A 14,135-nucleotide genomic window follows, 5' to 3' on the forward strand; every position below is an offset into this window, starting at 1 on the left:
TCCATATTATAATAAATTATATTAGTTTAATAAATATAAAACAACAAATGAGATGTCAATATGATATTAATGAAAAATTAACTATGTTAACTTACACTAACTCGAGCTGATTTGTTATCCACAAACTCTCCGGTACCTTGCTTCCTTTTATGCATTCGTTCAAAAACCTCAAATTCATCAACTTCTCGTCCCAAATCTTTTTTCTACAATCATATATAACATATGTCAATATATACCAAATCATATGAGATACATTTAATTTAAATCTAAATATTAAATTTAATAAATGAGATGTATAAATTATTGAAATAAACATATAGAAAAGAGATTTACCATCCTCTCGCGGTGTGCTCCAAAAGAAATTGAACCCCCGGTATGTTTGGTAATAGACCCATCCTTCATTATCATTTTATTTTTACGTGCAATATCACATTTTATCTTGTGATCTTCTGTATTCTAATGATTTTTAACGAGATCATTCCATATATTAGCTTCCATCCATTCAGGGCCCCTACCTATCATATCTAATATGTTTGGTTCTCTTCCTAAATCTTCTTGTGCCGATGATAATGCTGCTTTCTTAGCCAAATGAATTGTTGCTCTGTACCTCTCACTTGCATTTTCATTCCATACCTTTTTCATTTCTCTGTCTGTAAAATTATCCCATTTATATCTCAACTACACAAATTCAATAGACAATCAATGGTTATAAATAATATCAATGGTGAATTAATTCATACAAAATGAGATTTTTTTTTAGAATTTAAAATATATTGCTTACCTTAAAATTTTCCCAAAGCAAATCCTTAATATCATTAGGCACCTTTTTCCACGTTGGCCACGATCCTTTAATCATTCCTTTGATATCATTTGTAATTTCACGAGGAACATCAATTTCTACAAATCTAAATACAACAAAATGAATAATATTATAACAAGAAAAATAATTTATTACAAAATAGACAGAAAACTTATTAAATTTAAAAGTCATATGACTTGTACTTATTCATAGTCACGTGTATTTTAGTTTGTTCATCAATATTTGATGGAATCTGAGATCCTTGATTAGGTCCTCTTCGTCGAACTACTGATGAACTACCTTCTTCATATCGAGCATCATTGATCACATCATTTCTTGAGATTTGTATTTCCACATCATCCTAGGACAAATAAATACATAGAATATATGTATTTTAATAAATACATTATCAAGATAAAATTTACGCACCTGTACTTCATTTGGTATGTTGTCAAGTTCAGGCATTGTATCATGTTGCCTACATACATCATCATTAAAGTAAATATTATGTAACTCAATGTTTTATTCAATTTGTATACCATTAATAAAAAAAATATATACATTACATACTCATCTTGTATTGTAAGAGATTGACATCTACTTCGACCTCTCCCCCTTGATCTTCCTCTGCTGGAACCAACATCTTTCGCCCCTCTATTTGACATCCTGCATCACATAAATAAAAAATTCAGCAAAAGAGAATACAAGAAAAAGTTCAACAAAAGATAACTATAGTAAACAACAAATAAAATTCAATATACAAAATTTCTGAAGTGAACAACAAATTTCTGAAGTGAACAACAATAAACACTATGCAGTACAGATTACACTATGCAAATAAAATTTTTGTAGAAAATAACAAACGTGAAAAAATTCTGTAAACAACACAGTAAACAACAACAGCAGTAAAATTCAATAAACAACAACAAATGCAACAAAAAGAGTGTCAACCTCAAAAAGAGTGTCAAAACTTAGCTTTGTTTCTGGGCAAAGTATATAGTGGCAACAAGAGTCATATTAGTCGAAACATACAAACTCAAAGGAGTTCAAAAGGATATAAGGACAACTATACCAGCCATCACAATTTGCATTTTCAAAGAAAGGAACCTACCTGCCAGGAGGATGCTTGTATACAGGTCATCACAATTTACCTGCCAGAAACCTACCTGCCAGGAACCATACCGGCCATCACAATTTACAGGTTTGTTGCAGGTAAATGGAATGGCATACAATAGTCAGATAACACCAGGAGGATGCTTGTATACATATTTAGTTGTGAAGGAAGCAGATATTAGGATTCAACAAGTATAGAGACAAGTGATAGCTGGAAATAGTTGTTGACGAATCTAGCACATGCTTCACATAGACAAGTTGAATTTCTAGAATAATCAATTCAATCTGTCACAAATAAAATTTCTGGAAGTGCATGAGTCAAGCTCCAACAATGCAATGCCCAATAAAATCACAATATCTATCAGATTAAGTCAAACAAGCATGAAACAGCTGCACCTGTGTATGCAATTGCAAATCCATCCTATACTTGTGATGCACAATCTACCATTTCGTACAAACAAGTTCATGCTCATTTAAACCACTCAAACCCAATTGGCAGTAGCAGTAAACGCTATGCAAACAACGATTTCTGCAGAAGCTACAGGTACGATTTCTCAAACCCAATTGGCAGTAAACCTAATATCTTGCAGAAGCTACAGTACGATTTCTGCAGCTTCTGCAGTAACATCTCATCTTGAGACAATTTCTGCAGTAAACACAATTTGCAATATACAAAGGCAAATGCAACATCTCATCTTGCACAAGCATATATTAGATGTTCTCATAGTTCTCATAGTTGTACACAAATAGCGAAGAACATATGCACACAGATAAGCACATGCACTTGAACTATACGGTAACCAATATAATTAAAGGCAATAGTGAAACATTTGTGAACAACAGTACATCAAAAACTCATGATAGAAAAAATCTATATTCACTACTAACAGCAATAAAAATAGTAAAAGGTATAAAGCCAAAAATTGAATCAATTTATCTCTAAGATCAAACACAGAATCAAGTTTAACTCTTTACAAAAAATTGGCAAAAACAATAGTACACTACGGACCAAATAATCTTATTACACTTTGTTCAAAACGAAGATCAAAATCAACACAATAAAATTGAAAATATTGCTAAACATTGCAAATATATTTAATTATAATTTTCCATTTCACTAGCACTATTATTAGAGTCGTGATCTGTTTCATCTTTTGTTTCTTCATTTGATTCAAAATCTTCATATTCTTCCTCTAGCTCTTCATGCTCTATAATAACTTGCTTGCCATTCATAACACGACGAAGCTCCTCAATTTCCATTGAATTTAGTTCCTCTTCATCAACATCACAAATAATGTTAGCATTATCAATATCTATATCTATGAGAACAAGGTGTGGACGGGATATCTCCTCTTCTTGATAAGCAACCTCAACAATAGGTGAAACATTTTCATCTTGCTCTTCAAGGAATGGTATGTCAAATTTTCCTCTAGCTTTCCCTTTGCATGCTGTGACCCAATCATTCCTCTCTTGTTTGATGGTAGGAGATCTGATATAGTACACTTGTTGGGCTTGAGCAGCTAATATGAAAGGGTCATTTGTGTTTAACTTTGATTTTTGATTAATTTCTACAAGACCCAACCTATGTATTTTCATCCCTTTATCTGATGTATCATACCAATGACACTTAAACAATACAATAGCCTCCTTAAGACCATAATATTTCAATTCCAGAATTTCTTCCAATACCCCATAGTAGTCCACTTCATACTCATTGACAGTGCTCCCCAACACACAAACACCATAATTTGATGTTGCTTTGTAACGCCCATGTTCCATGGTCTCGAATTTAAATCCATTGACAAAGTATCCTTTATGACTTGAAACTCGTCGATTTGGACCATGTGCTAGCTTCTTTATATCATCATCAACCTCAAAAGGATGTTCTTGAATCTAAAATTAATAGAAAATTAAACTTAAATGGATTAAAAATATTGTGATAAACTATTTGAAATTGATGTATAAATTAAGATTGTAATTTACATACTTACATAAGTGAGTAACCATTCAGGAAATTCTTGATCACATAATATTTGAAGTTCCTTGTCATTGATCCCTGAATATTGTTGTTTCTTTACTTCAATAAATTTCCTACATTTATCAAGTGATTATTTATGACTTTTAATTCTCAATTACCAAAATAATGAGAGAAAAATATATGATTAAAGAAATTACGTCATAAGTAGAACGATCTTGTCACAATTCATCAAGATGTATCTATGGGCAGCTTTTAACTCATCATCTTTAAGATATCTAACTGCAACTCGAGAGCCAAGTGCTCGTCCTGGGTGAGAAAAAATTGACAGCATGCTAGAAGAATCTACTGCTCCTCCATCATCATTTCGTGGAATCCGATTTAGTCGTGATTGGATGTTTGGTTCAAAGTATGATGAACAAAATGTTGAGACTTCTTCTATCATATAAGCTTCAATAATAGAAGCTTCAACTCGAGCTCTATTACCCACTTTTTTCTTCAAATGGTACAAAAATCTGAAATAATTTTACATTTGTATTAGATATATATAACTATCATCGACGTGAATTAGTAAATTTATCTAAAACATACCTCTTAAAAGGATACATCCATCTATAGTGTACAGGTCCACCCACTTTAGCTTCATATGCAAGATGAATTGGCAAATGCTCCATGGAATCGAAGAAAGCTGGGGGAAAAACCCTTTCAAGCTTACACAGTATCTCAATAATATTTAGTTCAATTTGTTCCATGTGCTCTACTTGCAACACAGTTACGCATATATCCCTAAAATAATTGCTTAATTCTGTTAATACTTCCCAAATTGATTTTGGAAGAAGATCACGAAATGCAATAGGCAATAATCTTTGCATAAATACATGACAATCATGGCTCTTCATCCCAATAAACTTGCATTCGCTTTCATTTACACAACGAGATATGTTCGATGCATATCCATCTGGAAATTTTAAAGATTTAGCCCAAAAACATATTTCTTTCATTTGTGATTTGCTCAAAGTGTATGGTGCTTTTGGTTTGTAAACTTTACCATTTGCATGCTCAATCAAATGCAACTCAGGACGGCTACAAAGTTGCTCCAAGTCTTTTCTAGCTTTAGCATTATCCTTCGTCTTATCTTTGACATCCATGATAGTGTTGAAAACATTATCAAATACATTTTTCTCAATATGCATCACATCTAAATTGTGCCGAATAAGATTTGTTTTCCAATAAGGTAGCTCCCAAAATATACTTCTTTTAACCCAATTATGCATTTTGCCAAATCCATCAATCGGTTGGGTGTTACTTAGTGGTTTCCCAAATGTTACATGTGGGAGTCTATTTACTCTTTGATAAATGTCTTCCCCAGTTAAACGAAGAGGCGGAGAATCTTTTTCAACCTTACCCTTTCGGAACTTATATGCTTGTCTTCTAAAAGGATGATCATGAGGTAAGAATTGACGATGACAGTCAAACCAAGAAGCCTTCCTCCCACATTTAAGTTGGAATGATTTAGTATGTTCCATACAGTAAGGACATGCCAACCAACCATGAGTACTCCAACCAGACAACATTGCATATGCTGGAAAATCACTAATTGTCCACAAAAGTGCAGCCTTCAGTTGAAAGTTCTGTTTAGAGCACACATCATAGGTTTCGACACCAGTAATCCATAATTCTTTTTACTCATCTATTAAAGGATGTAAAAAAACATCAATATTTTTTCCTGGACTCTTTGGTCCGGCAATAACCATGTTAAGGAACATGAAAGGCTTTTGCATGCACATCCATGGAGGGAGATTATAAACTGTAATAATCACTGGCCAACATGAATAAGGGGTACTTTGATGACCAAATGGGCTGAACCCATCTGTGCATAATCCAAGACGCACATTGCGAGGATCTGAGGCAAATGAAGGATAAGTGCGATCAAAATGCTGCCAAGCTTCACCATGAGATGGGTGTGCCATTTTTCCATCTACGCAATGATTTTTTGCATGCCAAGTCATGTGCTCACAAGTATATGTAGATGCATAAAGCCTCTTAAGTCTTGGTATTAACGGTAAGTACCGTAAGACATTAAAAGGAACTTCTTTCCGCACTCCAGGCTTCCTCGGTTTAAATCTGGGATGAAAGCAAATGGGGCATTCTTTGTAGTCTTTGTATTCTTCATAATATAAAATACAATTATTCACACACGCATCAATTTTCTTATAACCAAGTCCAAGATTGGCAAGTTGCTTCTTTGTTTTATATAAATTTGGTGGTAAATTATCACTCTCCGGTAACATACTTTTTATTATTGACATAAGTCTGTCGTAGCATGCCTCAGGTAGATTATACTCAGACTTAAGATTTAACAACTGAGACACAGCTGAAAGTTTAGTGTGATTTTTACAACCATTCCATAGTGGCTCATCAGCATCCTTTAATAAGTCAAAGAATTTCTGTGCATCATAATTCGGTGGTTGTTCATTACTTGGTGAAGTCCAATCAAAACCTTGATCAATACCCTCAATTACCATAGTTCTATAACGAGATCCTTCTTCATTATGAACTCTTTCATAATCATTAGTTTTCTGTAATGGTTCACCATGTGCATGCCATTGCTCATAGCCACAAGTGAATCCATTTTTGACGAGGTGATAACGCACATCCTTTTCCTTTAAAAATTTTCTATTACGACACTTGCTGCATGGACATCTTATTTTGTTATCATAGACACAAGTCAGATGTTCATAGGCAAACTTTAAGAATCCTTTGACTCCTTCAATAAACTCATTGAGAAGAAAACTATTATCATCTTTTTGGCGCCACATCCAATTATGATTTGTAGACATTTTCTGCATTTTTAGAAAATATACAGATATTTTTTATAAACAAAATAAGAGAACTTTATAACATTCAATTCCAAAACTATAATTATATTGTTATCTAATCATTTACATTTACAAAAAGACTAGTTGTATTAATTCAGCATCTTTAATATTTTGACAATCAATAATAACATGTAAATTTTAAGATTTGATCTATATCTCCAAATATAAAATACTAAAAGAACAATAGACATTTAAATGTTGAATATTAGAACTTGATATGCATTGCTATAATAATATTAATGATGAATAATTTCATTAATAAAACAGTAAATATTCAAAAAATATTAAATTAACAACTCAGGATGCAATATTAGCTAGCTTAGTTTGTGTATGAACTGAATGGATGTTAGCAAGTGTTTTCACATGATACTGCTTATTTTGCTCCTCAATCCACATGGTATAAGCAATATTATAATATCCATGCTCCAGGTATATATAGTAAGGTTTATAATATTCTTTTAACATGATCAAGTTCATACATGTGGTGAAAACTTGAAAGGTTTTGATTACTATGAGGAAGCATTGCAAAAAGACTTCCTAAAGGAAGCAGTGCAAAAAAACCTCATAAGAGAAATGCAGTAATTCAAATCTGAAGAGTCAACCTTCCAAGCAGAGAAATCTTTTTGACTTGGAACAGAATGGAGAAAAGGAAACATTGCTAGTTGAGATAGAGCTACTCAGAATTGAATTCATAGAAATCGAGCTATCTTTGCAAGACAAAAATCTGGAAATTGATTTTCTTAAAAAAGAGATAGAAGTTTTAAAAGAGGAAATCTGTAAATCATTGGTGAACATAAATACATACAAAAGATGGAGAGCAACAGATGAAGTCGGCGAGACCACAAACGAGAATCAAGATAAAACACGTGACCAACAAAGAAGGGAATTGTATTCATTCACCACAAACGAAGTAAATAATGTGGTAACTGATGCACCAATAAAACCCTCCTTAGTTTTTCTTTGGAGATAGTTTGATCAGTGGTGTTCCCCTAAAAAAAAGAATCCAAAATATATGCAGCAAGATCATTGGACTATAAGCAATGCTGGCAAGAGAAGCATGTAAAAGGTAGGCATTCATGGTTGATAGACAAATAACTAACAAACAAGTGATGGACCCTACATGCTGGAGGCACAATTAAGACCATCTTCTTTCCAAGATTTGATGTCTCAAAAGGATTTATGATGAGCTGTATTAGTTTAGTAATGTATTCAACATTCATGCATTGCAAAATAAACATCAAGCACGTAAGCTATGGAAACACAAATAAGTAAAATTGTGATAATGAACTCATACTATATCAAAATAGCAAACATATCACGCCACTGAAAGATGCATATCCTAGGAGACATTTACAGAATTAAACTTTCACCAAGTGGGGCATCAGCAAGAGAGTATGGAACATTTACCAAAATATACCCTCGAATATGTTTGCTACAGTGAAGGCAACCTGCACAAATACCATCAGTAGAATCATATGAGTCCATGCATATTGGCTGAATTGATAATTGTATCTCTTGTTTTTAAGTGTGAAAATAAACCAGACAAAACATAATTAAACCACGATCCAATCAAATTGTTCATTCCTCTGCAAAATTATTAACCACAAAATGCTCACATTATCATAAATAAATGTAGAGTAAGGTTAAATAGAAGATCCTTCAGAATTAATAAAGGTTAATATAGACCAACAAGACATTAATTGGATATACCACTGTTTTAAATCCTGAACATTGATAATGACAAGACCCAAGGAGTTTGATATAAATCAATGATCCAAGAATAAAGGAGAGTTCAAACTGCATAAGAGTTTAAAAGCCCTAGTATGTTTGGGAGGCAAAAACATGACACTACATAAAAATTCAAGAAGAAATTAGGGGTTGCCTTTTGAGAGAGAGTAGTAGAGTCGGCGAGATACGAGATAAATCTGCTAGTTGAGATAGAGCTACTCAGAATTGAATTCATAGAAATCGAGCTATCTTTGCAAGATAAAAATCTGGAAACTGTTTTTCTTGAGAACGAGATAGAAGTTTTAAAAGAGGAAATCTGTAAATTTCATACAAACGATGGAGGGCAATAGATGAAGTCGGTGAGAAGAAGAAAGCGGCGAGATAAGAAGAAGAAATTAGGGCTTAGCTTACCTTTTTTGTGAGAGAGAACAACAGACGAAGTCGGTGAGGAGCGAAGCTGGTGAGATACAAGTAGCGAGAAAGCAGTTGCAAACGAGAATATGTAAGCTGCAGTCGGCGAGATAAGAGGAGAAGAAGAAAGCAGAGTCGGCGAGGAAGGGATGTCGCGAGGGAAGACGAGAATATGTAAGCAAGATTTAGGGGTTTTGTAAAAATAAAATAAAATAAAATAATAATAATTAAATACATTTCTTTATTATTTATATAAATTACAAACAGAATTTATTTCCGTTTACAAATTTATAAATGGATTTGTTGACAAACAAAATTTCGTATTAAATTCTATTTCAAATATGTATATATTTTTGTTTATAAATATTTATTTTAAAAATTCGTTTTGAGTTTGTTTTAAATTCCGTCTCAAAATTTTTTATATATATTATATTTTATTTAAATATAATAGATTAGTAATTCCGTATTAAATTCGTTTTTGATTTACTAAAATTTAAAACGGATTTGATTTCTGTTTTAAAAATCTGTTTCTGAAGCCTTGTTTTCTTGTAGTGGAGAAGGAAGCGCGCGGTGGTTCCGAGGGACGAAAGCCGGAGCGGAAGATTGACGGGGAGCAAGAGACACAGCTAGCGAGAAGGTCAACGACCGAGGGACGAAGACTGCGGATGAGTACGCTGGCGGACGAGAAGGAAACACGTGGTAATTCCGAGGGACGAGAAGCCGAAGGGAAGCACGCTCGAGAAGACCGGAAGTTTGGTTCGCGTGAGCCCTATTCCGGATAGCAGAGATCACCCAAGCGAGCGGATCCGGAGGAGAAGAACCGGACCGAGGCGGGACTGAACCAGAGAAGAAGTTCCGGACGAAAAAGTCAACAACTGTTGACTTTGGGCTCCAGGGCGCCCGGAGCAGTCCGGGGCGCCCGGAGCCCTCCGGGGCGCCCGGAACCCTCCAGGGCGCCCTGGGCAGTAAAATCGACCAGATCGAGTTTTGACTCGATCTGAACGTTGGGGGATAAGTTGTATCCCCCCCAGGGCGCCTGGAACCCTTCCAGGCGACCCGACCAAGGCTATAAATATAGCCTTGGTCCAGAAGCTTCAAATCAACTTAGAGATTTACATTCCAAACATTTGTGCGATTCTGTTCTAGTTTAGCTTCTGTCTTTTGTGCTTTCACTGCTGTAAGAGGCTTCTCCGCCTGAAGGAGATATTTTAGTGCACGTTCATTCCTTGGATTAACAACCTCCTTGGTTGTAACCAAGTCAAGTTGTGAGCCTCTTCTTTCTGCTTTTTATTTATTGCTAATTTACTTTATGCAAGTGTTCTGTTGAAAGTTCGAGAAGGGTCTTTGTTGTTTTTTTTACAGGTTATTCAACCCCCCCTTCTAGTCGGCCCAATGGTCCTACAAGTGGTATCAGAGCCGAGACGCTTCAGGAGGACTAACCGCCGAACGAAGCAACGAGATGGCCGGATCTAACATCCACCCGCCAAAATTCGAAGGGGACTTTGCAAGCTCGAAGAAGCACATGGAGGTATTTTTCGGTACCGATTTTGATTTATTACTAACAATGGAACTCGGTTTTGAAGCTCCCGAGGGCAAAGCAAAAAGTCAATGGACAAAGAAAGAGCACCGAGTACGTGGCAAACAAGAAAGCAGAATTCCATCTGCTAACCGTACTTCCGCCATAAGAAGTCAACCGTGTCGACACCTACAATTCGGCAAAGGAGCTTTGGGAGAAGTTCCTTGAATTACACGAAGGAACATCCGAAGCCAAGCTTGTGAGACGGGACTTACTTCACAACCAGCTCACCAACCTCCGTCTTGAAGAAGGTGAAACAATTGCACATCTACACTCAAGGATACAGGAGCTCATCACCGGACTTTTGAATCTCGGAGAAGAGGTAAGTAACCGAGATTCGCTCAGGTACGCTTTAAATTCCTTCCCTAGAAATTCAAAATGGGCATCATTAGTAGATGCCTTTTACATTTCGAAGGACTTAGAAAAAATTTCATTAGAAGAATTTTTTTCAACATTTGAAGTGCATGAGTCAAGATGTGCAGGATTGAGGGAGCCAAAGAACAACGTCGCCCTCAAAGCTTCGAGAGACGAACCTGAATCGGAATCTTCTCTCGACAACGAGGAAATGGTAATGATGGTAAGACGATTTAAGAAGTTATACAATTCTAGAAAAACTAACTATCCACAGGTAGAAAGAAAAGAACGATCCGCTGCTACTATTGGGACGAAGAAGGGCATGTCAAGGACAACTGCCCCAAGCTGAAGAACAAAGACAAGGAAAAGGGTAAGAAGCCTATCCAAAAACGAAAGGCCCTGAAGGTGACGTGGGACGATACGTCGTCCGAATCGGAAGTTGAAGCATTCTCCGGACTCGCACTGATGGCGAGTCATCAAGACGACGACTGCGATCCAAGCTCTTCCGAAATGAGCATCGAGAGCATCGATGAGGGGGGAGACACGTCGGAAGAAAGCAGCAGCTCAGGGGGAGAAACGGACAACGAGATCGACAAGGTAAGTCAGGTACGATCTCTTCCTCCCGATAAAATGTTTAAGTTCGTTAAACTTTTAACAAAAGATTGTTGCAAATTAGAAAGTGAAAATAAAAATTTAAAAGTAATTCTAGCTAAGTCTTGTCCCTTAGAAGAATTAGATAAATTAAAAATAGCAAATGAAAAATTGAAACTTGAAAATGATGATTTGAAAATTCAAGTAGATAACTTGAAAAACTATGCATGTTCATCTAAAACCAATTTTAGAAAATTTAATAATTTAAATTGGTACTTTAAACATCACCCGGGACAAATTAGAAACATTTCAAGAAAATATGTCCCTAAAAGTTTTTTAATTAATCCAGTAGGGTGGAACCTATATTGGGTTCTTAAATCATGCCTAAACTAAATTGTAAAATTAGCGCTTTAAGTGAGAAAATTAAACAAAAAATTTTCTTATGAGGCTTTGTCAAGGAAGTGGTTGTTGCTCCAATAACCAAGAAGGTTTAGTGCCTCGCCACGACCTAGAAGCCAAAATATTAAAATAAATGTTTAATTAACTTACTAATAAAGCATTAATACAAAAATTAATTAGTGCTTTAAAAAGGTTATTCAAAACATTTTATTTTAGAAATTTACTTACTTAGAATTTTTTTTCTAAGTCATTTTTTTTGTGTGCTTAAAAATTCTCAAAAATTTAAGTTAGGCTTTTTTTCGGAGTTTTCTTACTTAGAAAAATTCTCAAAAATCATTTCTTCCAAAGTTAAAAACTTTTTCCTGAAATTAGAAATCTCAGCTTAAATTACTTAGAAAAATTTTCTAATTTTCTTAAAAATCTAAGAAATTTTTTTTGGAATATTTTCTAAGTTTTTAAACCCTTAGATTGTTTTTCTTGGAACCCCATTTTTTTTGTGATCAAAGGGGGAGAAGGGAAAGTATAAGTCTAGGGGGAGGTAGATAGATTTAATTTTTTTTTATCTTTTCTATCTTCTTGCACTTAAATTGTAAATTAAGTTAATTTACTTAATTTTATTTTATGTCTATTTTAACCCTAGCTTAACTTAGGTTGATCACACTAAAAAGGGGGAGATTGTTGGAACCCCAAGGTTGTTTTGGTGTGATCAACAAGTTAAGTTAGGTCCTGTGTGTATTTAACCTTGTGTCTAAGTGTGCAGGAGCTTAGGAGCACAGGTACTCGAGCGGAAGATGCAGCTAGCGAGAAGGACGGCACGCTGTGCGTTCGAGGGACGAGGCGCTGCGGAAGAGTACACCGGCGGGCGAGAAGGAAGCGCGGGAGCAAGAGACGCAGCTAGCGAGAAGGTCAACGACCGAGGGACGAAGACTGCGGATGAGTACGCTGGCGGACGAGAAGGAAACACGTGGCAATTTCGAGGGACGAGAAGCCGGAGGGAAGCACGCTCGAGAAGATCGGAAGTTGGGTTCGGGTGAGCCCTATTCCGGATAGTAGAGATCACCTAAGCGAGCGGATCCGGAGGAGAAGAACCGGACCGAGGCGGGACTGAACCAGAGAAGAAGTCCCGAACGAAAAAGTCATCAACTGTTGACTTTGGGCTCCAGGGCGCCCGGAGCAGTTCGGGGCACCCGGAACCCTCCAGGGCGCCCGGAACTCTCCAGGGCGCCCTGAGCAGTAAAATCGACCAGATCGAGTTTTGACTCGATCTGAACGTTGGGGGATAAGTTTTATCCCCCCAGGGCGCCCGGAACCCTTCCAGTCGACCCGACCAAGGCTATAAATATAGCCTTGGTCCAGAAGCTTCAAATCAACTTAGAGATTTACATTCCAAACACTTGTGCGATTCTGTTCTAGTTTAGCTTCTGTCTTTTGTGCTTTCATTGTTGTAAGAGGCTTCTCCGCCTGAATGAGATATTTTAGTGCACGTTCATTCCTTGGATTAACAACCTCCTTGGTTGTAACCAAGTCAAGTTGTGAGCCTCTTCTTTCTGCTTTTTATTTATTGCTAATTTACTTTATGCAAGTGTTCTGTTGAAAGTTCGAGAAGGGTCTTTGTTGTTTTTTTTACAGGCTATTCAACCCCCCCTTCTAGCCAGCCCAACGGTCCTACACCTACCAGCGCTTGATGAACAAGGTATTCAAAGAGCAGATCGGACGCAATTTAGAAGTATACGTGGATGATATTCTCATCAAATCCGTCCGAGCGGCTGATCTTTTTAAAGACATGGAGGAGACCTTCCGAACGCTGAGGAAGTATGGAGTTAAGCTGAACCCTCAAAAATATTTGTTCGAAGCAAAAGGCGGGCGTTTCTTGGGCTATATAGTGACCGAGCGGGGCATAGAGGCAAATCCCAGCAAGGTGAAAGCGTTACAAGATATGCCACCCCCAAGAAATCTGAGGGAAGTACAGCGTTTGACCGGTCGGATAACTGTATTATCAAGATTCATCTCGAAGACTGCCGACCGGAGTCTCCCTTTTTTCAAGATTCTACGCAAAGCTACTAAGTTCCATTGGGACGAGGATTGCGATCGGGCGTTTGAAGAGCTGAAGACATACCTGAACTCTTTGCCCGTACTAGCCAAGCCAGCTGTAGGCGAGCCGCTCTATATTTATTTGTCTTCAACCGAGCAGGCAGTAGGCTCGGCATTAGTGAGGACGAGCGGAGAAGAACAATCTGTGTACTTCTTGAGCCATATTCTAAAAGACGCTGAATCTCGCTACACTGGGCTCGAGAAGTTGACTTGTCCTTA

Source organism: Zingiber officinale, chromosome 8A (genome assembly GCF_018446385.1).
Source record: "Zingiber officinale cultivar Zhangliang chromosome 8A, Zo_v1.1, whole genome shotgun sequence".
In the NCBI taxonomy this organism is placed as follows: domain Eukaryota; kingdom Viridiplantae; phylum Streptophyta; class Magnoliopsida; order Zingiberales; family Zingiberaceae; genus Zingiber; species Zingiber officinale.